The sequence below is a fragment of the Equus quagga genome, chromosome 16 (assembly GCF_021613505.1).
Source record: "Equus quagga isolate Etosha38 chromosome 16, UCLA_HA_Equagga_1.0, whole genome shotgun sequence".
Taxonomy (NCBI): Eukaryota; Metazoa; Chordata; class Mammalia; order Perissodactyla; family Equidae; genus Equus; species Equus quagga.
The window spans coordinates 80,522,229-80,547,839 of NC_060282.1; the positions used below are offsets into that span (position 1 = coordinate 80,522,229).

The 25,611-nt window shown below is 41.1% G+C and overlaps 1 long non-coding RNA gene across 1 annotated transcript; it reads right to left on the reverse strand.

The window, feature by feature from the left end:
- Positions 1-4,941: 4,941 nt before the first annotated feature.
- LOC124227697 (uncharacterized) lies at positions 4,942-16,937 on the reverse strand. Its single transcript, XR_006885520.1, has 3 exons — positions 16,889-16,937; positions 13,410-13,469; positions 4,942-5,232 (listed from the first exon to the last, which is right to left on the reverse strand). It is a non-coding gene; the product is annotated as an uncharacterized LOC124227697 (long non-coding RNA).
- Positions 16,938-25,611: the final 8,674 nt, after the last annotated feature.

Here is a 25,611-nt window from a genome sequence, read left to right on the forward strand (position 1 = left end):
TAAGAGCAGGCTTTTTTTCCCCATTATATCTGATAGCTTTTGTGGGGGTATTCCCTGCTGTTGTTCATAGCCAGCAAAGCCAGGTATTATGACACTTGTCTCAGTTGCGTTGAGTCCAAAAGCTACTTACTATGGTAACACTCCCCCACTCAGATCCCCCATTCCTCTAGGGAAGGCTTCATACCTTAGGATTTCTCCTGACTGGCCATGAAGCTTCACAGCTAGAATGTGGCTTCTCTATCTAGAAAGGAATTTCTGCCTCTCCTGCCCCAGTCAACACTGTCCCTTGTTGTGGGGATTCTTTTTATCCAATTTCAAGTTCTCTCTCAGGGGTAATTGTCCCAAGAGCAGTTGTAAATTTGTTGTGTCCATGAGAGAAGATGAGTTCAGAATCCACCTAAGTGGCCATCTTGACACCAAATCTCAAGTATTTTAAATTCTGAACTTTTTTTCTCTCATTGTTTTTTATTGATGTTTCTCATTTTCAAGTCAAAACACCATGCTCATGAAACATGGAGGAATTATAATTAACAGTCACAGGAAGGTCAATGAATACTTGGTCTAGGAGAAATTCTTTAAATTGGCTGGCCTTCGTAATTTAACACTAGCTCCTATTTATTGAGCATTTCTTTGATCAGAAGTATCACCCAGAGGTTAACAGGTGGACATTGGAGCCAGGTTGCCTGGCTCTGCATCTGGCCAGCTCTGTGATGTTAGGCTAGTAATTTAATCTCCCTAAGCCTCAATTTCATGCTTGATATAATGGGACAAATAATAATACATATCTCATTGGATCTCTTTGAGGGTTAAAGTAGTTAACTTATTAAAGAACAGTGTCTGGCACATTGTAAGTACTCCACAATATTAGCCATTATTATGAAGTGGTCACAACTGAATAAAATGCTTTGTGGTTCCTAGAGAAGCCATCAGATAGATATTGGGGCCCCAATTTTGTACACAAAGAAAACTTACACTCTATGAAGTTTGTCTGTAGTGTGAAATAACAAAGAAAGACATGACTTAGCTTATGGTAGGGCCATCTACCATTTCTGATGGACAGTCAACCAGTAATGAACTTGTTGTCATTCACCTGAGTGTACTTAATTCAGTCTATCCTTACCACTACAAAAATAGCAAAGAAATAACACTTTATAGGCACACAGACACAAGAATATTGAGGAGAATTTTCAAGTCCTCTGGAAAGGTTGACTTGGACAAGTAAGATAAAGCTTGAGTTAGGCCTTGTATGAAGTGTAGGACTTGGACTGAAGAAGAAATGGAAGACTCCGTGGCAGAGAAATAGCATTAATAAGGCAAAGTGAGGGGATAGTGTTACCATATTGCTAGTTTAACACATCTTCAAACTTCAGGAGGAGAGGGACCAGCACCATCTTGCTAAACAACATCCTTGTTGATGATGCTCATCAATTTCATTGCTTTTTTTTTTTTTTTTTTTTTTTGCTCTCCAAAAGCAACCTTTTCAAACTTTTAAAGCTAATTATTTGGGGGTTTACCACTATTTCTCCTAATAGATGTTATCTTCCTTCTTGATTTTCCAGATTAGTTCATTATGGACTTCCCACTATAAAATACAAGGGTCTGACTCTTGTTCACTCCCTCTACTACTCCTTCCCACAACACTTGCCTTCCCCCAACACTTGCCTTCCCCCATGCTCTGAAAGTAGCTATATAGTAATTTTTATTAGATCAACATTCAGTGTATGTCTTATTGTGACTATATAAATGCTAAACCATGTAGTATACCATCAACATTTTTTACAGCTTGTGCAACTCACCACCTCATCTCCTGAATAATTATTTATATTTTTGTTTGTATAATTTTCTGTGTAACTATCACTAATTCAATACTAAAATTCACCCCCCTGCCCAGTTGTATAAATTTCCTCTCAACGCACTCAAACACTTGAATAATGCAAGCAGAAGGCTTTGCTAGAGTCTTCTGACCTACTCCAGTCTGGAGTGGTTGTTGTGTGGGATCACGTACAGCTATCATTTTGGAGTCTCCCTTCACAATAGTCCTGGGAATGCCCTTTGCCTCTCTAATGCCAGGTCCCCTGTTTATTGAATTCCATGTCCATCTTTTTCTTGGTTACCTTGTTCTTTTGATGACACACATCTTCTAGTAGACTCCTTATAAGTGGTGCAGAGAATACAAGTTATCTGATATATTGCATATCTGAGAATATCTTTACACTCACACTTAATTAACAATTTGGCTTGAAATAGTTAGAACTATATATTTTTTAGAATATTGAAGCTATTGTTCTATTGTCTTATATTTTCCAATGTAGGTTTTACAGAGGTGCTCTTCATTACTCTTCAAATGGATTCTTTACTCTTTAATTATTGGACTTTCTCCCTCTCTCTCTCCTTCCTTCTCTCTCTCCTTCCTTCAGCTTGTCATATCTTCTCTCTATCCCCAGTTCTCTGAATTTCCATCATGATGTGGCAGTGTGGATTTAACTTCATCCATTTTGCTGGTCCTTTGGTCAGCTCTTCTAATTCACAAGCTAATGTCTTTCAACTCTGGGAAACTCTCTTGAACTAATTTAGTTCTTTCCTTGTTTTTCTTTCTCTAGAACTCTTATTATTCAGATATTGAACTTCTTAGGATGATCCTGTAATTCTTCTATTTTTCTTTCTGAATTTTCCATTCCTGTTTGTTGCCTTGCTTTCTGGGAGATTTCCTTATCATTATAGTGAATCAAGAACATGCATTAGAAATAAGAAACACTGAATACCAATGTCTAAGCATACATTTCAAGATGTAAAAACACGAAATTAAGTCAAAGAGAGTAAGAGGAACGAAATGGCAGAGTTAAGAGAAGAGATTGAAGTGGAAAGCAAACATTTATAAGAGAGATCACAAAGTCCAAAGCAGGTTCTTTGAGGGAGAAGCTATAATATTGGCAAACCCCTTGGAATACTTAACAAAAAAAAGACAGAGAGAAAACACAAACAACAAATGACAAGAATAAAAGATCATCACTACAGATCTTACAAAAATTAAAAAGATAATATGAGAATATTACAAACAAGTTTGAGCCAAAAAGTGTTTAGATGAAATGAATAATTTCTTGGCAAAAGAGAACTTATCAAAACTGACACAGGAAGAAACAGAAAATCTGAAGCATTATACCATTATTAAATAAGTTAATCCATCATTTAAAAAATTCCCACAAATCAGGGGCATGACTAGGTTTTGAGGAGTCTGATATTTATACAACTTTGAAGACCCTGTTGAAAAAAAATACAAAATTACAAGTGAAAATGAATATTTCTTTGGATGAGAAAACAAGTTGCAACAAAATATAGGTATAAAAAACTATCCAATATCAAAATATAACCAAATCCAAAAAAACCCAATATGGTACTTTTATTAATTAGATGCCTGATACACTTCTTATATTTTCTTTTATATCATTTGTCTGTAAAGATTTTGGTCATCTTTATATATAACGATAACTTAGTAATATCATTTTCTGTAGTGAGAATAAGATAATTCAAATCTTTCTTCTAGTTTATCAAATTATTTTATTATTGGTAGGTTAGAAAAATTTCTTTCAGATTTATAACTCATTATTGTAAGGTCATGTAAGCTTTTAGAATTGCTGTCAAGTTTGGGAGACATTTCTATCAAGCTTCTTTCATGTATGAGCTGTCAGATCTCAGGACATTATCAAGCGTATTCCTGAAGGAGAGGGTTTTTGTTTAATTACTCTGCTTACAATCTATGCATCTGATGGATGACAGGATAATTTTCCACATATCAGCTTCGAGTTCCACATTTATCACCTTTTGGTGCTAGGTGCCACAGGGTGGGACCACAGTGCAGTATGACCTTTGGTTCTGTACCTTTGTGCCAGGATACTTGTTAGGGCAAGGTAACATTTGCCTTATGGTATATCTACTTCTGACACAAAGAATATTCCAGATCAGGAATGCTTCACAAGTAAATTCTTCCAAACACTTAATGAAGAAGTGGCATCAATCTTTCACAAACCCTTCAGCAAATAGAAATAGAGGAAACACTTCCCAGCTTGTTTTATGAACCTGTTGAAATTTTCTTGCTGAAACCTAAAAAGGGCATTGCAAGGAAGAAAAATTGCAGGCAATCTCTCATGATTACAGATGTAGAATATTAAACAAAGTATTAGCAAACCAAATCTAGTAATATATAACATGAACAAGTTGGTTTTATTGCAAGAATTCTAGGTCTCAAATTAACCTTTTGAATCAATCAATGTAATTCAACACATTAACAGAATAGAGGGGAAAAATCCCATGATTGTCTCAATAGATGCATAACTGCCTTTGTTAAAATATAACATTTACTCACAATAAAAATTGTTAGCAAACTAACAAAAGAAGAAAACTTCCTTAATCTGATAAAGGTTATCTATAACTATCTCACAGCAAACTTGGTGGTGAGATCAGAAATGAGATAAGAAGCCTGCTAGTAAATTGTACTCAAGGTCCCAGACAGTGCAATAAAGCAAGAGAAAGAAATGAAATACACAAGAATTTAAAAAGAAGAAAGAAAATTTTTATTCACAGCTGACACATTTGTGTATGTAAAAACCTAAACGAATAGGCCATTAGAATTAATGAGAAAATATAGCAATGTTGCTGGATATAAGATCTACACGTAAGAGCAATTGTATTTTTACATAACATCAACAATCAATTAGACATTAAACTTTTTTAAGTTACAAATGCAAAAGAATAATCCCTTCAAATACCTGTGAGTTAAAGATGTATAAAACTTGTACAAAGAAAACTATAAAACTTTATTGAGAAATTTAAAAATGAAGAAAAGATGGAGGCATATACCATGTTCATGTATTAGAAGTCTCAATATCATGCAGGTTTGATTCCTCTCAGATTAATCTACGAACTCAATGCAATCTCATTAAAGAGTCTCTTTCAGCTCTTGTACCACTGACTGACTAGCTGGGTAAAGATGGACGTTAACTTCTGTGTCTCGGTTTCCTCATCAGTTAAATGGGCCGGTAATAAAACCTACCTCAGGGGCTGAAGCGAAGTTATCACAGAGCTGACGCAGTGGCCTTAAGGTTTCGTCGATTTGCAAAAGTAAGATATTTAAAAGCATCTTGGCAACCAAAGTCAAGATTAAGCATAAAACCTGCAAGGGTCCAGTTGTATATCCATGATACCTCCTTCTTCATAAAATGGCCTCTGAAAAGTCAACTTTTTAAAATAAGAATTTTGTTTAGTGAGTATAAAATCAAGAAAAGTATTTTAATTTGGGGAAATAGCTGCTCTCAGGTCTAGGGGAATTTGAGGAAATAGCTCTGCCATCCATGAAGTTCCACCTCTTTAGTGAGAAGGTTGCTCTCTCCTCCCAAATGCATTTTGTCTCCCTCCTAATGGTGAGCTGGTGAGTCTGGTCTGTCAACAGACTGTCTTTCCCACTGCCCACCCTTTTTTCTTTAGATGCAGTCACCTTCTTCAGAGGCACTCAAAGTCGGCACTGGTCAAAGGCACACTGTCTCTTTGGGCCTCATTATTATGATCAACATGATGCCATCTTTCAAAAAAATTGTAAATAATACTTGAAAACAAACTTCCTAACTATAATTAAAATTTCCAGGGTTTCAAGCATACATATCTTCTAGGTTAACCTGTTGGCTGACTTCAGAAAAGCTGTACCGTATTTTGTGGAAGACTGCCCACACAGGTGCTGGCTGAATGCTTCTGCATTTGCAGAGTTAGAGAATGCCAGTTCTTTGTGGGCTGTGCCAGTGGGGTGTCAGGGAATTCTGAGGAATGGCCTCATTAAATCAGCACATAATGGGAAAACACAAAATGCCTTCAGGCCCAAACAGACAATGAGACTTTGACCAGCGCAGACTTCAAGTGCCTCTGAAGAAGGTGACTGCATCTAAAGAAGAAAGGAGTGGGCAGTGGGAAAGATAGCCTGTTGACAGACCAGACTCACTAGCTCATTGGTTAAGAGAGAGAGAAAATGCATTTGGGAGGAGAGAGCAACCTTTTCACTAACAAGATGGAACTGTGGCAGGCTTACCCAAGATAATCTTCCAATCTTTAGATCAAACGATCTGGGAACTTAATTACTTCTGAAAAATCCCTTCACTTCAGTATGTAAATTGGTGTTTAACTGAATAACTGGGAGAAAACGTGAATATACCAGTGGCCCGGAATCTTGGGACATCTTAGATTCTGCTTACCAAAATGATCTAGGAAGAAATAGAGATTCTTTTATGCTAGACGTCTCGGGTGTTCAGAGAAGGAACTTATTCTGACTAGTGGATGAAAGCGAGGAGGTCCCAGGCTAGGTGCAAGTTGCATCTCAGTGGAGATCCCTGGGTGGAGACAATTCCTTCCCCAACAGCCTTACCCATCTCCTTCCCACTGATGGCAAGTTCTATGAAGAAACCCCTACCTATAATGAAAACAGCGTCTTCAAGACTTCTGAATTTGATATGCAACTTATACATCTACTGGTTGGCCCACTTTTAAGAAATAAACTTTATTATTGTAGTATTACATTTGTACAGAAAAGCAACAAGATTGTAAGTGTATAGTTCGACAAATTACCACAGAGTGGACATACCCATATAACCACACTCAGCTCAAGAGACAGAAAATTCCCAGCATCTGAAGGGCTTTCCAACATCCCCTACTGAGCTCTATGCCCTCCCACCTCCCCCAGATTAACCACTCCCCTGATTTTTAAGACCATAGGTTAGGTTTGCCTCTTTTTAAGACCTTCTTTATAGTTAGAAACTTACAATAAGTAACATTTTGTGTCTGACTTCTTCCATTTGACATTATTTTGTGAATTTCTATTGTAAGGATATGCCACCATTAATTTACCTGTTTTATTGTTGATGAGCCTTTGGGTTGATTCTAATTCTTGACTACAAATAATGGCTTCTGCGTGCCATGCACACCTGCCTGCTGTGTGTATTCCTAGAGGTGGAACTGGTTGGTTATAGATGAGGCACGAGTTCCACTTTAACACTTTCTGCCAAGGAGAATCTCCACTCTTAACTGTGTTTAAAGTCTCCCAGTTCAGAGACTCTCTCTTTACTCCAACCAGAGAATAAACTTAGAATTTCCTGCCAGATGTTGGAAGCTCAATCATGGAGCTTGTGGAGTGAAGGAAACAATCTAAGGATGCAGTTGCTTCTTAGTTATAGTTGCAATTCTTTCTCCGTGTGTTAGCCAGCCCATCTCTCTTCATCCCCTTCCAGAGGTACCTGGTGCTGTCAACTCCGGAACTTTTGAGGTTTTACCATATAAGTCAGTTTGGTTCTCAGCTATCCCTACTGTCAGTTTAGAGACACTTTCCTTGGGTCTGCTGCCTTTTCTGTCTTTCCAGTTTTCGCAATTTTGATGCTGCCATGCCCTTTCCCATTTCTTTGTCCCTATGAGGTTTATATCATTAAAACAAAATCCATTGTCTTTTGTTTTTTGTGGGGAGTTGGGAAAGTACATGTGTTCAATCTGGTCTATCTGGTACAGTAACTTTAAGTGTTCAATGCTCTTCCCAGAGTAACGAAGGTTACTTTGCATTCTGTGAAATGGCTTACAGCTTCATAAAATAAGGTTTTAGCCTGCTTCTTGTGGCTTGGAATTTGTTCCTCTCTTTTCTGTCATGGTTTTGGAGATATTTGTGCATTTTTAGCTTGCTCATAAAGTGTCACGAGGAAACATATGATCTGCAGCACCGAGTCTAATATCACGTAACTGTATGTTGATGGAACCAAGATAGTTATGAGCTGTGTCTTCCACAGTGAGAGGTTAGTGATTAAGATGCTTTGGAATTATTTAGATGTTTTCTTTCGTTTTTATGCCAGTAGTCTGAGAAATCATGTTGCTTAGATTGTAATATAAGCTATTTTGCTGGGTAGAATTGGGGCGATCAGATAACACTGGTCTGATTAGCAATGTCATCCAATTGATAGATTCACACATGGATTTCACACAGGGGATTTCCAGTAAGATGAAACTCTGAAAATTGTGCCAGATTCTTCTATGCCTAGAGGCAGAGTCACCTTGAAACAAAGTTTTGTTTATTATTTTGGAACAAATTACTTGAGGGGTCTACATTAGTTATGGCAATGTAAGGTCAATGTGTACCAATCATCCTGGAGGGAAAAATTAACAGAACCATGCGTGGCCTCCTGAGAGTGGCTCTGTAAATACCACTTGGCGTGGGAACTGGTCCTGGACAGAAGGTGGGAAAAATCTGCCCAGGAACCAAGGAACTGCTTGGAAGTAAAAAAGATCAACACCCCTTTTCTTTTTGCATTTCAACATTAGGAAAACGTCCCTCCCATTCAGGAATGGTGATGACAGACATCCTCTGGTAGGAAAGCACATCACAGGCCTTGGAGGGGAAGCTGCCATGAACGAAAGTAGAGCCTGTATTGTAACTTGAACCTAAGACTCACGGCCAAGAGCTGATCCTGGCACAGTGGGCAGACGAGGCCAACACCCCTGCAGACCAATCTCTTCAGGCATGATGGTCCTGTTTTAGGGTCAGAAGTTGAGTATGTGAATGCAAACTAAATAACCCAGGTTTTCCAGCAGCCTCTGCAAGAATCAGGACCAGCAGAGGCTTTACTGATGGAGAGAATAATTATCCTTTGGACATTGGGGTCTGGAAACATCAAAGTGTTCAATAGAACACTGTGGGACAGTAACAGACATTGTGGGAGAGTAAAAGAATCAATGACATGAGTGGACCAGCCAGACCCTTCAGTTTTTTATCTGCTTGGCATTCAGGAGGATTCATTCTTTTGAACTGACTAGGTTTGTGAGGTTCTTGAACAGTTTCAATAAGAGAACATGTTTATTGACTCCCTAAGAGTGCAAATCTGAGGCTTTCTACTAATGAGCACATGGGAATCCCTAAACAGTTAATGGAAAAAATAAGAGATATGATTGTATCTTTAGTTGATGAAGCAGGGTGTACCAATTTTTATTAATGAGCTCCCACCTTCCTTCCATATGTATGTATTGTATTATTAGTTAATCTTGAAAGTGACAATGATGGTACCCACATTATAGGATTGTTATTAGCATTAAAGAAAGCAAAGAATGCAAACATTGAACACAGTGCTTACCAGGTAGTGAATGCTAAATACATCTTTGCTGCTGCTGCTCTCCTGAGTTCCTTCTGGTAGCTGCAAAGTATTTGTAGTACCAGGGTGTAGAAAAATCATCTATGTAATTGGCTCTGTGATCATAAGCAATTTAGTCATCATTTTGGACCTTGATTTCTTGGTTTTTAAACTGGAGATAGTACGGCAATGTCACAAGCGTGCTGCAAGGATTAAACAAGATAAGGTATGGAGCCGTGGTCTAAAGTATTAAGGGTAAGGCAAATGGAACCTCTTCTGATTTTTAGCATCATTCCAAGGAAATGGACAATCTGATTTGTTAACTAAATGTTTACAGTAGCTAGTCCTGAATCTTGATCTCTGCATGGGATTTCTCTCTGAATCTTGATTTCTTGCCTTCAAAGGAGAAGAAGTCTTGAGGAGCATTCGTACTCATCTCATTTCTTGAGGAGTGTGCTATTTGCTGTCATTCTTCAAGGATTTTTGTTGCTGAATTTTCCCCATCAAGACATAAAATAGTGGCCAAAAATAACTGGTATATACTGTTTGAGTTGCTATGAGTCTGACTGACTTTCTCCCTTCTCCCGTGAATATACTCCTATCTCTTGGTGCATGAATTCTATCTCCTTGTTCAACACCAAGGAGAGTTTCACCGTCTGGAGTGGGAGGGAATAATTGGAACCAGCAGAAGGAAAGATAGTTAAAAAGAGACTCTGGGGGCCAGCCCCGTGGCCGAGAGTTTAAGCGTGTGTGCTCTGCTTTGGTGGCCCAGGGTTTCGCCGGTTCGGATCCTGGGCGTGGACATGGCACCACTCATCAGGCCATGTTGAGGCAGTGTCCCACACAACACAACCAGAAGGACTCACAACTAGAATATACAACTATGTACTGGGGCAGGGAGGGGCTTTGGGGAGAAGAAGGAAAAATAAATAAATAATAAATGAAATCTTTAAAAAAAAAGAGATTCTGACTTGATGACTCAGTGACAATCAATCGAAGAAGAACGGTCCTTGAAGGCCATTATTTCAATTCTTCGAGAGTGATGGACTAGCTCCACAGGGAAACCAGGAATGATCCCATGAAGCCAAGTCTCCAGGCAGAGTTCCACAGGGCAGAGGACCACCATAGCTCCTTTTTTTTCCTTCTTTAATTTTGGAAAAACTGGGAAGATGTGCTCGTTTTCTAGAGACAGTGGATAGATACTCTATAAGAAGCTGTGTACCCACTCTCAGAATGCTCCAGGCCACGGTGTGCTGATCTGGTCCTCACCAGATCCTCAAAGCTCCAGTCAAGAGCCTCGGCCAACACCACTGGGAAGCCAGTTGGGGAACTGGGAGGACTGGTACCCACACGAGGAGGAACCCAGCTTGGTGCCCCGGTGCTCTCTCTGCCACTCAGCTGATTATCTTTTCTTTCTCACTTGTTATCGCTCTTTCTGATCATTTTTCCCTTGCATCCGAAGGCAATTTTTTATTGTTTCTGCCACTGAAAATGATTCCCTTGCTCTTTAGAACACCAGCTTATGAGGCTGGAATGCTGGCCTCGTTCCAGGCAGTCAGTACCACCGGGTGATTCTTCTCCTCTCCTCCCTCCATCCCCGCCTCCCTTCCCTGGGCCGGCCCCATGTGCCTGGCAATTAGCAGACAGCCCATCGGTTCTTCTCTCTTTTAGCGGCTCTGTCACAAATAGAGGCTCGTTAACAGCTGCTGAATTACCCTCAAGAGACAACACACAGTCTGCAGTGAGGGTGCTGTTTTTACTGAGTCTCCAAATAGGGTTTCTAAACACAGGGTCTGATTTCCAAAATCAGGCCTCAGTGTGATGTGAGTGGAATGGGCAATGATGAGAGGCACCCACACTGAACACAGATTTCCAGTACATGTAGCAAATTAAGGCATTATTATTCTTTAACTATAGCCCTGTGCTTTTGGGTCTGGTTTATGTTTTATTCAAGATTAAATTTTACAGTGTTTGTCATCCCAGGACATAGAAAAATCATCCATCTCCTGTCTCCACACAGGACTCTAAGTTACCCCAACCACATGGGCGGGTTTAAAGGTTTAAAACTTCCTTACACTAGAAGATTCCTCATTTTCCTTTGCTTTGCCTCACAGGTTTCATCCTTTCCATGGTAATTTACTCTAGTGCAAGGTTTCTCAACTTCAACACTCTTGACAATTTACGCCAAATATATATATTCCTATTTGTGACGGTTACCCCTGGTTGAGGACTGTTGGTCTAGTGGAAGACAAAATGGGTAACGCAGAGGGACACAGAGGCTTGAGTCCAGGTCTTAGTCCAACAGCTCCTTGAGGTATTGTCTAACTCCCGTCTTTGATTCTGGAATGCGCTGTGCTCTTAGAGTCTGCTGCTGGCCAGAGCACTGGGATAATGAGGCCAAAGCCATTTGTCTAATCTGAGTGGGCAACCAAAGCTGGTCAGTTCCATGTCCCCAGACTGTGCCTCTAACCCCATGTAGCCGTAGTTTTGGAAACTCATTCTTTTGGAGGACTAAAATTATTCTTCTTACCTTCATCCTCCAACTCTCCATCACCCAGGTAGTTATTGTTAGAAATATCTCAGGTATCCTTCCGGAGTCTCTTTTCGAGTTTATCAACAAATGTGAGTATAGGTTCTTATTTCTCATCTATTTGCCAAAAAAGGGCATTTTATGTTGAGTTCTTTCTTTTCTATGAAAGAATCAGAGAGCTCTTTCCATATCAGTCTATATAACCTTTTCTCTTTTTTTGTAAACAGCTGCCTAGTATTCCACCATATAAATTCCAGCATATGAATTCCGTCATATAAATCATATAAATCTGACTTAATATGTATGTCCAGATTTTCTCTTCATTTCTGGGGTTTCTGTCTCGTTCCTTTATTCTGTCTATTCATGCAATGCTGCCTCACTATGTTACACATACACACACACATCTATATATATATATGAAACATGTTTAATATTTGGTCAGGCTGATGCCCCATCATTGCTCTTTCTTTTTCCTTGGAATTCACTGACTCTCTCATTTGTTTTTCCACTCCATTCATTTTAAAAGGGAGCAATTAATATAAGGGCATTTTCCATGCTTTAGCAGTGCCTCTGGGAGTGAGGGCTGGGCTGGGGCTCGGGCCTGTGGGCCATCATCTCCTGCAGCGTGTCCAGCCTCCGCGAAGTACTTCAAGGACACCTACTTTCCTTTCACAAAATTCCCATGCTCTTGTCCGTAGGACTTGTGGGAGTGTATGAGGTGAAAGAGCGTATAGAGTAGGCAAAGTCTGACGCTCTTATTTTATAGAAACTCGGCCAATTTGAAAAGAATGGAAACAGATGGAGTGATCAGGAGTTCTCAGGCTCATCCTTGAGTCACTGACTCTACCCTGAACACCTCGAGGCTGGACTTTCCAATGTTTCCCTTGAGGCAGAATACTCATTCCGCTGTCACTGTACTTCGTTCTTCTTGTTCCCCATATTAAACTGTCTTGCTTGAATAAAAGAAAAGACACTGAAGATGAGTGGTTCTTTCAGATCCCTGCTACGCTCAGGAAGGTGTCTAACCTAATACCCGTATTCATGGGGGGGCAATAGATCAAGGTCCCGTAGTTAAGTGGGTCCGCCCACATCGACTGTTTCCCATGAAAGATCTTGCCATTTCCTTGCCAACCTTTTGAAACTCATATTGTTGAGCTGGTCGGGCTCAGTGACTTCTGTGTACGTGCCAAAACCTGACCTCAGATGCGTCTAGTACTCCTCGGGCCCATTTTGTCAAGCTGGTACAGTCAGCTTGCACACCTTGGCACCAAAGCATAAGCACACAATTACTAATGTGAGAAAATAATGTAGCTTAAGAAACAGCAATAATTCCAATGATTCATTAGGATGATATCATTTAACTATATAGTGCCAGACACAGCCTGTATTTCTTTCTTTTTTTTTTTTTTTGAGTGAGGAAGATGGACCCTGAGCTAATATCTGCTGCCAATCCTCCTCTTTTTGCTGAGGAAGAGTGTCCCTGAGCTAACATCTGTGACAATCTTCTTCTATTTTGTACGTGAGATGCTGCCACATCATGGCTTAATGAGCGATGTGTAGGTCTGCGATCAGGATCTGAACCCACAAACCGGAGGCCACTGAAGTGGAGGGCACGAACTTAACCACTATACCACCAGGCCGGCCCCATCCTGTATTTCTTATATACTCTGTATTTGCAAACAATAATTCTGTTCTTTATTTTATAGGATTAAAGTCAAGAATTCATAAAGCGTGACACTTACCTCGAACGCTGAAGCTCACCTTGATTCATGCCAAGAGCTGTGTTTTGTCTGAATTGAAATCTAAAAAAATTGATTGACAATCACTATATTTTATTTTATTTATCTATTTATTTTCCCTAAGGAAGATCTGCCCTGAGCTAACAGTCATTCCTGTCTTCTTCTAGTTTTCAGTATGTGGGCTGCCAGCACAGCATGGCCACTAACAGAGCAGTATAGGTCCACGCCTAGGAACTGAACCCAGGCTGCCAAAGTGGAGCACCTCAAACTTAACTACGAGGCCCCCAGGGCTGGCCCGACAATCACTATATTTTCAAGACCATGAAAATATCTGCCCAAGAACGGCAGGAATTAATCCTTTACGTGTTCAATTTTTCAAGATGTTAGAACAACCAACACAACTAGCGGAACACTTTGATTTCCTTTGTCTTGGAGATAACACATTTGCTCAACCGTAAGCAGCGTCAGAGACCGTCCAGTGCTGTGAAAATGACAGCAGCAGCATGAAGCAGCTTTTGCACATTGCCGCGTGCAAATCAAGGGTGTGCCAGCCAGAAACCTATGGGAATAGGATATCTGGAGACTGTTCTGCAGCAGTAAAGATTGCCCCCAGGTCCCAAGATCAATACTATTCTCACCTGTTCGTCTTCAAACCCAGACCCAGAAAGGACAAAGGGCAGGAATGAATGGGCGTGCAGTGGGTGCAGAGGCGCAATCAGCACCATTCTGCCCTCAGTTTGTGCTGTCTGAGACATCTTGACCCCTCTGTTCCTCGGGCATCTACCTCAGCAAATAGAAGCTTTTGCTGAGTTCCTTACCATTTTGCTAACAACAGTCAGGGAGAAACGGCCTGTTGCCCCCATTAGCTTGTGAACATTGTAAGGTCAGAGACTTTCATTTTTTGCATCTTGCATCTTGCAACCCCAGGTCCCTGCCTGGCACAAAACAAACTGACAACACATTTAGAATCATCCTTGATTCTCTCACTGGTGACTCGGTTTCTCTTCACAGTGCAGGCATTGGTGTGTGGCTTCCAGCAGTTCGCAGTCCTTCCGTGGCCTAGATTTCTCCTCTAACAGTGAGGGCTCAGACTTTGTAAGTGCTGTGTAAAGCATTTTAAGCTTTCCTTGCCATGCTCTTGCCATGATTGATTTTCTTAGAATTTAAGCTTAGAGCGAAAGAAATGGGGAGAAGGATGGAGAAGAGCGGGAGGATCAACATAGGAGATTGTAGCAAGACCATTGCCCTGAAGGCTTTTGCATTCTGGGAGAGATGTCTCCTAGCAAACAGTGCAAAGTCACATGGCCCAGACACACAGCTTCTCGTGAGTGTTCTTCTTGCCGTCGTCAGGCTTAATGGATAATTACGAACTTTCACAGCCAAGTTGTTGTTCATCTAAAGTCTGAGTTCAGAAGGTAAATTTCTTACCTTTTCCTTGCTGTAGTTGGCTTTCAATATACATAAATCAGTGTTTGCATCACCACACCTGAATCCTTTCAGCTGGCCCACGATCCTGCCTGTCTCCTCTCATTTCTCAGGGGCGCTTTGGCTGCTTCATCTGCCTTCAGCTCATCCGAGCATTGCACAAGCATCATTACAGCGGCCCCTGTTGCCCACATGAGAAGGCTCTCTATGCTCTGGTTCAGCTCTCCTGCCCGACAGATGTGGCGTGAATGTGTGATGTAGACTTGTGTGAAATGCCTACGTGCTATTACTCTTGTTCAGTCTTAGTGAATAGCTGGCTTAGGTCCCAAGTTTCCCATCTATTAAAAATGAAATTGGGGGTATACTTAAGCTCCAGACCTGCTGTTTAAGCAGAATATATAACCGCCCACATAATGGGGTTTCTAGGGTGAGAAGTCGAATCTGTCCCTCATCACTGAATGTTGTCTAAAACCTGACTTCTGGAGTACTAGCCCTTCATTTTTAAGGACTAACAAACTGCAAGGTATGGAAAATGCAGGAAGGAAAGGAGCTAACATTTTTGAAATGTTATGTGTTCATCATTCTTTCGGGCAGAATCACTTAGCATTTTATTATTTGTTTAATTTACACAAGAAAACTGTGAAATATATATTATTATACCCATTTCATGGATGAAGAAATTGAGGTTTAGCAGGAGCCTCAGGTCACACAGCTAATAAGCGTGGAAGCACCACCAGCACACAGTCAGTACTTGGGGAAAACAGGATTTGAACTCTTCTCTGCCAGACTTCAGATTACTTGCTCTTTCCATCATATGCCGGGAGGAATCTCAGAGTAGTCTTCCCAGTTAGGGAATAGCATCTCTGGGGAGGAGAGGCCACTGGCAAAGGGAAAGTGACAAGAGCAAGAGGACTGAGTTTGCAGGGTGTCATTGGCTGCTCATTGATACTTTTGCTTGGAGGTGGCTCTGCGGGTGGTGGCTGCAGAGTGGGTCTCTCTGGGGACGCCAGTGGAAGCAGGTCATACAAATATATAATCAGAGAGCACAAGAGCTGTAGGGGACGCTGGAGACTACCTGGTCCAGTTCCCTTCCCCGACTGCAGGTGAAGAAACGGAGGACGGGAAGACAGAGCGGTTAGCGGCAGAGCTGAGTCTGGTTTTGTACTTCAATCTCCCAGCTTCCTCAGCTTCTCAAACTCTCCCTCTTCTTGAACCGCCATCTTGGGTTATTACTCTTGATCCACACTTCAAAATCCATCACTTAATAATGTGCCAGCTTCCTACAACTATAGACATGAACGATGAACAGTCTTGTACTTATTTATTTATACCTTCCGGATGACTCAGACTGCTTTACCCAGGGGCACCTTAATAGATGCACAAACTACTCATAATGTGCACTGTAATGTTCACCTCCACCTCATCATACATCGACCACAATTGTCCATGTCACAGTACCAGTAGGGACATTAGCACCACTTCATTGCACACGCGCAACTCACAGCGGCTCCACATTCCTGCTCAGCCTTCCTTTACGTGTTTCTTAAAATTCTAAGGGAATGTTTTCATTACTCCAAAGTGAACAGGATAGAACCAAGCTCCAGCTTAGGGAGTTAATTATAGCTTTTAATTTCAAATTTACCTCTTCATAAGGTCACTCACTGACTAAGGAACAGTCTTACCCGAAGTTGCCTGCGGCTCACATTTCCTCGCGGCTTTCCAGGGCTCTGCTGACTCATAAGGTAAAATCACTTCGTCTTCCAGGGCCTCAGGTTTCTCCTGTGTAAACTGGAGTGGCTAATGCAGACCAGCTTTGAGCTTTTTTTGTGACAAGCAGTGAAAAACGATAGCAAGCTGAATCGTAGCTTTCTTGTACTCAAAGGATAAAACTGTTCCGAAAAGTTTAAGTGACTGTTCAGCCCAATCAATCAATAGCTCCTTTGGTTCAACATTCCCTATATTTTTGTTTTATAATTCTATCACATAATTTAATAGAAGAGGGGAAATTAACTTGTGACTTCTTAAAAGACACAAAGAAAAAAAAGTTAATGTCTTACGTTGAGTTCTGACCTGATGAGAGTCACATTACGTAAAAGTAGATCAGAAAAATGATCGGCATTCTCACATTTTGCAGGGCCATCAGAATCTGTAAGAAAAAGAAAGGGAGATCAAATTATTATGCTGGGATCAAGAGACACTTGAACAGTGGATATGACAAAACTTCATTTCTCTCTGCACCTCTTCTCTATTATTTCTAAGATACACTGCATTTGTTGTTGTTGTTAATTTTTGTTCCCGTGAAGGAAAACTGTCATAATCTAGCTGTGCTGTGTATGGACAAGATGTTTCATATTAGATTTGAAAGCCTGAATAAATGTTTTAAAACACCTTCTCCTTTGCTGAATCATATTCACAGGGATTAAAGATGTTTTGTGTTCAAAATAATTCCTCCTGGAAGTATTTACACACCATAGTCGTGTCCTTCTGGTGTCACTCAATGTCTGTGCTGCCTCCATGACATTTTTGGGGATCCATTCTTGCCATCTACTCAGTGGTTGAATGGGGGTCCTTGGGGAATTTTCTTCCTCTATAAAATGGATACTCAAAAAGGCTTAATGATTAAATTAATGAATTAGTGAGTGGGTAGATGGATGGTAGCAGACCAGAAATATGTAATTGGCCATAAGAGGCCAGCGTTGGGCATGTGAAAACTAAAGGTGCTTCTAGTGTAGCCAGAAAGATCATAGCGGGCATGATTGAAGTGCCTGAATGCAGCACTTCTCACACTTAAATGTATATATGGACCCCCCCCGGGGAGCTTGTTTAAATACAGAGTCTGATTCAGGACATCTGGGTTGGGGCCTGGGATTCCGCGTTTCTAACAACCTCCAAGGTGAAGCTGGTGCTGCTGACCCACAGTCTGAGTAGCAGGACCTTCCAGGGCCTGTCTTCGAGAAGCAGATCGCAATATGATGGGACGGCATTGAGAACAGCTGAAACCGGGCACAAAGAAAGCAGGGCCCTGCATGTGGAATCGCAGTGGATTCTTGCTGTTTGTGGTAGTTACATCCTATAAAGTCACTGAGTTAGCCAACACTGAACCATTGCTCCTGGAGAAAATGCAGAGCTCAGGTCCTGTGGGCCTTTGGTTGGTCCCAGCATTTTTGCCAACCAATCAATACATAACTTTGTTTTATGTGTTTTTCTGTTCAAAGCCCCTCTATTTAATATATATTGTTGATTCATTAGCACTGAACTCATGGCCGTCAGCATTGTAAGTCATGCCTGAATGAAGATTCTCTAACACAGGCATTTTCTCTGTGAGACCCGTCACAGCCTTTTTGCCCTTAGGAACACTTCAGACAGCACCTCAGTACCATGCTCAGGGGCCATTATAAACAGCAACATCACCAACAAAAAGCACAAAAATGTGAGAAATGCAACTCTAAATACACTGCAAAAAAGACACTGTGTTCACAGTACGAGAGCTCAAAGAAGAAGGCAGAGCATCAGCATGGTTGACTTCTGCTGGGAACTTGTGGATGACACAACTCAAATGTTTTCCCTCCCTGCACATACCTGTTACTGACCGTGAAAATGTCAGGAGTATTGATTTTGGGGTTACAAATAAATTTTAGTGAGTAGGTGAAGTCACAAATATGGAATCTGTGAATGATGAGCACTGCCTGTATGATATTCAGATGTGAGATGAGGCAGAAATGACATAATAATTGCTGCCACTTAAGCAGAAAACTTCAGGAGGCTATGCTGAAAGAATTGGATTCTTCTGGGAAACGACAATGAGAATCTGAGAGTCCCACTGGCCAGCAGGGAGGGACCACTGTGAAATCCCCAAAGAGTGCAAAGCTTGTTAGTCTCAAGACAATGCTACAGGTCCAGCACTAGCCACATTTGAGACTTCTCTGGGGAAATGAAGGCACTGCAATTAGACAAGACCAATTGGCGTTCCCATGTGGTCCCCAGTTATCTAAGCGTCTCCCAGTCAACGTTTCTCAAAACTTTCCCACCAAAGTTCCTCTAATAGAAGAAGAGAGTCAAAAACGTGTTTTCAAGAGCCTGTCTTGGCAAGGTCCAATGTTGTATTTTATTCCATAAAATATCTGGGTTTGTTTTAATATAAAAGTATTCTGTATTATTTACCACCAGATAAACTGGCCTTTCATCAAGAGGGACCTCACGCCTTCTCAACCTCCTGGCACACATCACTGCCCGGGGGCTCCTTCACTCAGCCTGCATGCTGGTCATCAAGATCAGTGGTTGACAAACTACTGCCCGTGAGCCAAGTCTGACCCATGACCTGTTTCTGGAAATACAAGTTCCATTGGAACACAGCCATGCCCATTTCTTTAGTATTGTTTGTGACTGCTTTCACACAGCAAAGGCAGAGTTGATAGTTGCAACAGAGGCTACAAGGCCCACAAAGACAAAGATATTTGCTATCTGGTTCATTAGGGAAAAAGTTTGCCCACCTCTGCTTTAAACTATTGTGTTGCTTTTTCTTAATAATTGATGTTATTACTTTTCCAGCTTTGTGTATAAAAGGGCCCTTTAGATGTTAAAAACCAGGCAAGCCTGAATTCGTTAGATCCAGCTGGTTATCAGCTCAGATATTGATTTCTATGGAGTGAGCCAGATCTTCAATTAGACAGACTCACGTAACTCCAGTGGAACCAAACAGGGACTGGACTGTGAACCAGCTTTACCAGCCTGAGCCAAGCCTCTCCCTCCCAACTGGGAGAGCCAAGGGTGTTTCATGTCATATAAATGCGAATGCTTCCTTGTGTAGGCGATTCTGTAATGGGTGGTGGACAGGAGGAAATTTAGTGTTTAGACTCCATAGTACTGATTAAAAGAAGGAATTTAAACACGAAGGGAGGAGAGGGCACACGGAAAAGGAAGAAGCATCCACGCGCAGGGCAATGGGAGGGGTTTGGCATCCTGCAGCCGAGAGCCCAGGCAGTCAAGAGTAGAAGTAGCTAGGGCAGAGTTCAAGCGAAGCTTTGAGAAAATGCTGAGCATTTAATCTGGGATAAATGTGACTGACAAATCCAAAGGACAGGCATTGCACTAAAAATAGCAGATAAGCCAAGAGAAAGGAAACACAGATTTGAAACAGAGCAAGAGGAAGGGCGACAGCAAAGCCAGAAAACATCTACAAGTTTGTACCACAAAAAGAGGGAAACTAGTTTGTCTTCAATGGCTTTTGGGTGAGTGTTCAGAGTTTGGGCAACTTGAATCAGTTGGAAGAAATTGAAAGTGTTGACGATGGCCATCCACTCAATAAAAAGAGTTTTCAGAATGCTCCTGGATTTTTTTTCCCCGAGATTCAGGACAAGACTTAGAGAACCACACAGAAAGGATCTTGATTCCTCAGGGATTGGGAGGTGCATAGTCCCAGGAATTGGGGAGAGAAAAAGCAGCATGGAATTTGTAAGATAAGGCACATTTCTTGGAGCAAAGGTTGAAAACTTGCTCCAGGAAGGGCTTGGTTAAAGGAACATGGAGAGAGATTCAAACCTGGGGAAGTCTCAAAGATTTTTTTTCTTAAATTGGACAATATGGTGTCTGTAATTATATTATATGTGTAAAATCTGATTGGCTTTATATAGTATCTATGCCAAGAACTTTTACATCTGAGTAAATACACCAAATAGGTGTTCCTCCCTCCTGCACCCTGCAAATAAAGCGACAGGCAAGTTATCGCTGTTGCATACGCGCTGTTAACTAGAGGTACAGAAATACAAAAGGACAGGATTTCTTTTGCACAAGGAAACATGTCATTTCCCTTGCTTCCCACTGGCAGCCATGTTGATGGATGGAATCAGCCTCAGGATGAAGACGACCCAGAGGATAACTAAGTGGTGACATTAAACAAAGCAGTTCTTGCTGGCACGGTGGAGCCACTGGTATACTCTGTGCTGGACCTCCAATTAGATAATAGACTACAGTTCTTTTTGGTTTAGGTCATTTTGAGTTGGAATTTCTATTGCTTCCAGCCAAAATCATACTGATATATACAGACATGTGCCAGGTTGCTGAGTGTCCAGATGCTGAGGCTGCCCTGGTGAATATGAGCTTGACAAGGGCTCATTGGGAGGGCAAACAAAAAAACCAGATGGTCTTGGTTGAATAATCTATGATGGCTATTAGACCCCAAAATTCGGATCATCTTGTTGATGCCACTCTTGATGGATTAATTTGAATTTAGGGAGGGGGATGGATTCTGTGGGAGCAATACACACAGTAGGAGTCAAGGTTCCTAAAGGTGAAGGGAGATACACATGGTAAAGATTGGGGGGACATTGGTGATAGGGGCACGTACTGGCAAGGGAGACCCAAGGGAAATGGAGGGGTGTTTCCACAAGGGAATTCCTTTGAAGGAAACTCAGAAGGAATATCCGAGAATGTGGATGGAATCCAGGAGAACATGGAATCAAAGAAGCCAAGAAAAGAATATTTAAAGGAGGCAATGGTCAAATGTGTCAAAAGGAGCCAAGAGATCAAGAAAGATGCGAACTGTCAACTCGCCACTGGCTTTGATAACAAAGAGGACTTAGGGTGAAGATGACCCAGAAATAACCAAGTGGTGAGCCTGAACGGGAATCAGAAAGAAAGCAGTTTCTGGTTAGAGAGAGGGTGGGTGTCAGAAGGGAGTGAGTTGAGCGGGGAAAGGAGGTAAAGAAGTGGAATCAGGGAGTAGGTTATTTTTTCAAGCAGCTTAGTGGGGAAGGAATAGAAAGATGTGGAAGGCTGTGTACATTTGGTGGTGGTGGAGAGAGACTTGAACGTTTCACAGGAAATTCTGTTGGGTGCTCCTGATTGAGACCCTCTAATATAGAGGAATGACTGAGTTCCTTTAGCCGTGACTGTAGGCCTGTATCATTCAAGCATTTGGAAGGGCCTGCTGTAAAAGGTCCACCCTGTGAGTCACACGCTGAATGATGGCGATTAAACAGATGGCTTAGGGTTTGCCAAACATATCATCGATTTGTTGAGTTTGGTTGTAAACGTCATGGCTTTTCGTTCCTTGTGTAGGATTGTTGTTTTAAGTACCTTTTTCAGCTGGGTGTGCTTGCTCCATGGCTTTAAATCTATTTCAGAGCTTATTTAGCAAAATTTTAAACACTTGTTCTTAATTATAAACGTTGTATATATAAGTGATGGGGAAATCCCTCTGGTTCCACTACACGGAGAGAAAACTTCTCTAAACATTTTGGTCTATTTCCTTTCAGTCTGCTTGCAGTTCACGTATTTATTAGCACCTCCCATGGGCCGGTACTTCACTAGGCCTGGGTGCTCTCAGGAGGATGAATAAATGTGAGGTTTAGACCCTTTCTCCGAGAGCTGACAACATATATGAAAAGAGAGTGCATAGAGAAGCGAGCAGTCATTCAGCAAGGTGGACTATGGGTCAGGACCAAGACTGGGGTGAGGTGAGTGAGGCCACATCATGAAAGTCCTGGAACAAATTGTGTTTATTTAAAATTTTGATATTTTGTTCATTTGGATTTTTAGTACTAATTTTGATCCTTTAAAAAATATCCCATTAAAATATTCCATATCTTGATTACTGAGTTTTTGAGTGCCCTTAAATTTGTACCCAAGGTAAATGCCTCCCTTCTCACCCTGGTCCTGGCCTGGTGATGGGCTTTGGATTCAGACAGATGTTGGTTCTCACCCATCTCTCCCACCTACTAGAAGTGTGACTTGAGCAAGTCACCTGACCCCGTCAGCTCAGCAGTTTCATTAGCAGGGTGGAGATAGTCCACCTAAGTGAGCTAGTACAGGAAAAGTGCTTAGTTTAGGGATAGCAAATATTCAATAAATAGAATATTGTTCCAAAACAAAAGTGAGCAATCTAGATAATTACCTGACAATAGCGCTGTTCTAGAGAAATTTGAATCAAATCATATATGTGATTTTAAGATTTCTAACAGTCACTTTTAAAAAAGTGAAAAGCAAAAGGTGAAAATTTTAATAACATTACATAACTCAATATACCCAAAATATTATTACTTCAACATGAAATTAATATAAAAATTCTTAATGGGATATTCTACATTTTTTTAATGCTAAGTCTGGGAAGTTGCATCCATATTTTATACTTAGAGGATGCCTCGGTTTGGACAAGCCACATCTCAAGAGCTCAGTGCCACCCCACGCTGGCAGCTACCATATTGGACAGCACAGATACAGACATTCTCAGAAGATTGATGGAGGCGAGAGCCCTTGGGACAGAAATGGGGAAGAAGGAATGCATTTTCTAATGCTTTTCATAGGCGAACTTTGGAAAGAGCACAAGCTCCAATTCCAGGGCACTTCTACTGTCCTTGGAGTAGCTCTCATGTGGTCCTTGATATATGAAAGGCTGTGAATGTTTGGCAACACGACTACAAAAAAATACTCATTAGGAAGAGTACATTGCTTCCTTTTCCATTTCTACCAGTTCATCAAACACTATTTGCTTCTTCTCTTATTCCCTCACTATTGCATTCTAAGAACATCTTAATATTACCTACAAGCACTGTGGCCATGGATTTGAAATACTTTGAGTTTTAAATTCGTCTGTTCCTCGCTCTGAAGGTTGATGAACATTTGAAAGCATATCACTTAGAGATTTTACAAGTATTTTGAAGTCTCAAAGAATTCAAATATAAAGGGAAAAAAACCCAACTAAACTAAAAATTGGCAAGGAATTATAATTTCAAGGAAAGTCTTGTTTAGAGCCAAATTCCTAAAAAGAGACACTGGGCGTGTGGTGGTATGTTTCTTACTAAAAAGACGAGAATCTGTGTTTCCTAAATTCACTTAATTCACTGTGTCAGGAAAAAAAAGAAAATATTCCCAAGGAATATGTGAAATATCCTTCAGTGGCGTATCATTAGGAACATATTTTAAGGCATTAACTCCAAGTCCCTTTGCTTCCTGGCCCCCTGGGCCCCCAGAGGGAGACTCACCTTCTTCATCATGCGCACGCCACCTTCTGTCAGCAACGAGTGCAGGCCAGGGGCTGCATTGCCAGCAAAAAAGCAGCCAGACTCATCAGGAACATGAAAGAAATTGCTGCTTTTTTTTGCACTCATAGTTTATTTGTGGCATTTAACATTTTGCTTCAACTCAAGATACGCTTTTGGAGGGCATGAACTGACTCATTCTGGAAATGGTGGGGATGAAATTTCCTTACCTAAAAAGCGCCTTCCCTGTGACCTACATATTTTTAAGGTAAATGCTGAATGATTCACGATGCACTAAGAAAAAGTCTTTCTTCCTCCAACTCCACCCTCCTGGATTGGAAATGAGCGTGCCAAAACTCACACAGAAATCATCTCTGGAGGTTTTCCAGGTTTGAGAATATGGGAAAGGAGGCCACTTAGGAGCCTGCAGCCTCAGCACTCTGTGTGTGCCTCACGTGAGCAGCTTCAGCCTCACCTGAGAGCTCTTTAGAAAAACAGAATCTCGAGCCCCACTCAGACCCAGCAGCTCAGGACCTTCATCTTAGTGAGATCCTCTAGATGATTCTCACACACATTAATGTTTGACAAACGCCGATTTATAGAGTACAATTGTCTCCATAGTTTTATTTAAATCATCGTTAAAGGACAGCATGATAAATTGCTTCATTACTATTACCATTCTTTGAGTTAAAATACAAAGTTTCCGTATTTAACCATTTAACTAACTTTAAGATGTCCCTTAAGATAATGTATAATACCATGCTGCTATTTAAAAGTGACTGTGACTTGAATATTAATTTAAAAAATACGTTTTTATGTAATCTACAAGTACCACTGTAATCTCTATGGGTTTTCACAGTGTGGACAGCTGTTCTCAGTACAACGCCTCTGTGGATAAGGCCCGAGATGGGTATTTTTTGAAGCTCTCCTGGAGAAGCTGATATGCAGCCAGGGCTAACAGCCACTGCTTTGTCTCCAGAATACCTGATCCACAGACCTCAAGGTCTTGGTGGGATTCAGAACCAATGTGACCAGGGTCTTCTTTTTAGATGATTTTAGTTCCCATCTGTTTAAAATATGCAGCTGCCCCGTGGACTGACCCAGATGAGGGTTTCTTTCCTGCCTTTTCTTACTCTCCTTGGTTTTCAAGTTCTCAGCCGTACTCTGCCCCGGCGTCACTCATTAATCATTTCCTTGCACACTTCTGGTCTCTTTCCAGCTTTCCAGAGTCTTTCTGGTCTCCAGGAGCCTGAAAATAGCATCCCAGATGTGTCTACCTCCGTTTTCCTCCCTCCCTTCTCTGTGACAGTCTTCAGAGACAGCCCAAAATAGCACTGCCCTTTTCTCGCTGGGACTTCAACATTCTCAGGCAGTTTTGCATTTTTAAAAGGAAAAAAAAAATCTGGACTAGCTAAATTAGATTTCCAACAACTGAGATCACTGATCAATTTTCTACAAAGCCACGGATGATATTTAAAGACTAGAGATGCTGGGGGGAAGGTAGCTGAGCTCAGAAGTCTGTGAGTTTCAGCCTGCGTCTGCCCTCCAGCCCTGGGTCAATGGCTGTGAGAAGCATCTCAGGGCTGGTCTTCATGCTTGAACGTGAAACAGATGAGGCCCCTATCCTGTTGCATTTACTTTAAACCCATTTAAAAATGCTTTTTGGATGAATAACATTAAAAATCCAAAGAATGATGGCTTTAACCAAACTAAGTTAATTCTATAAAACAAATAAGAATAAGTTAACATCTTATAAGCAATTCTGGTCAGTTACTTTTCTGCATAGTTTAGAAAATATGTGTATT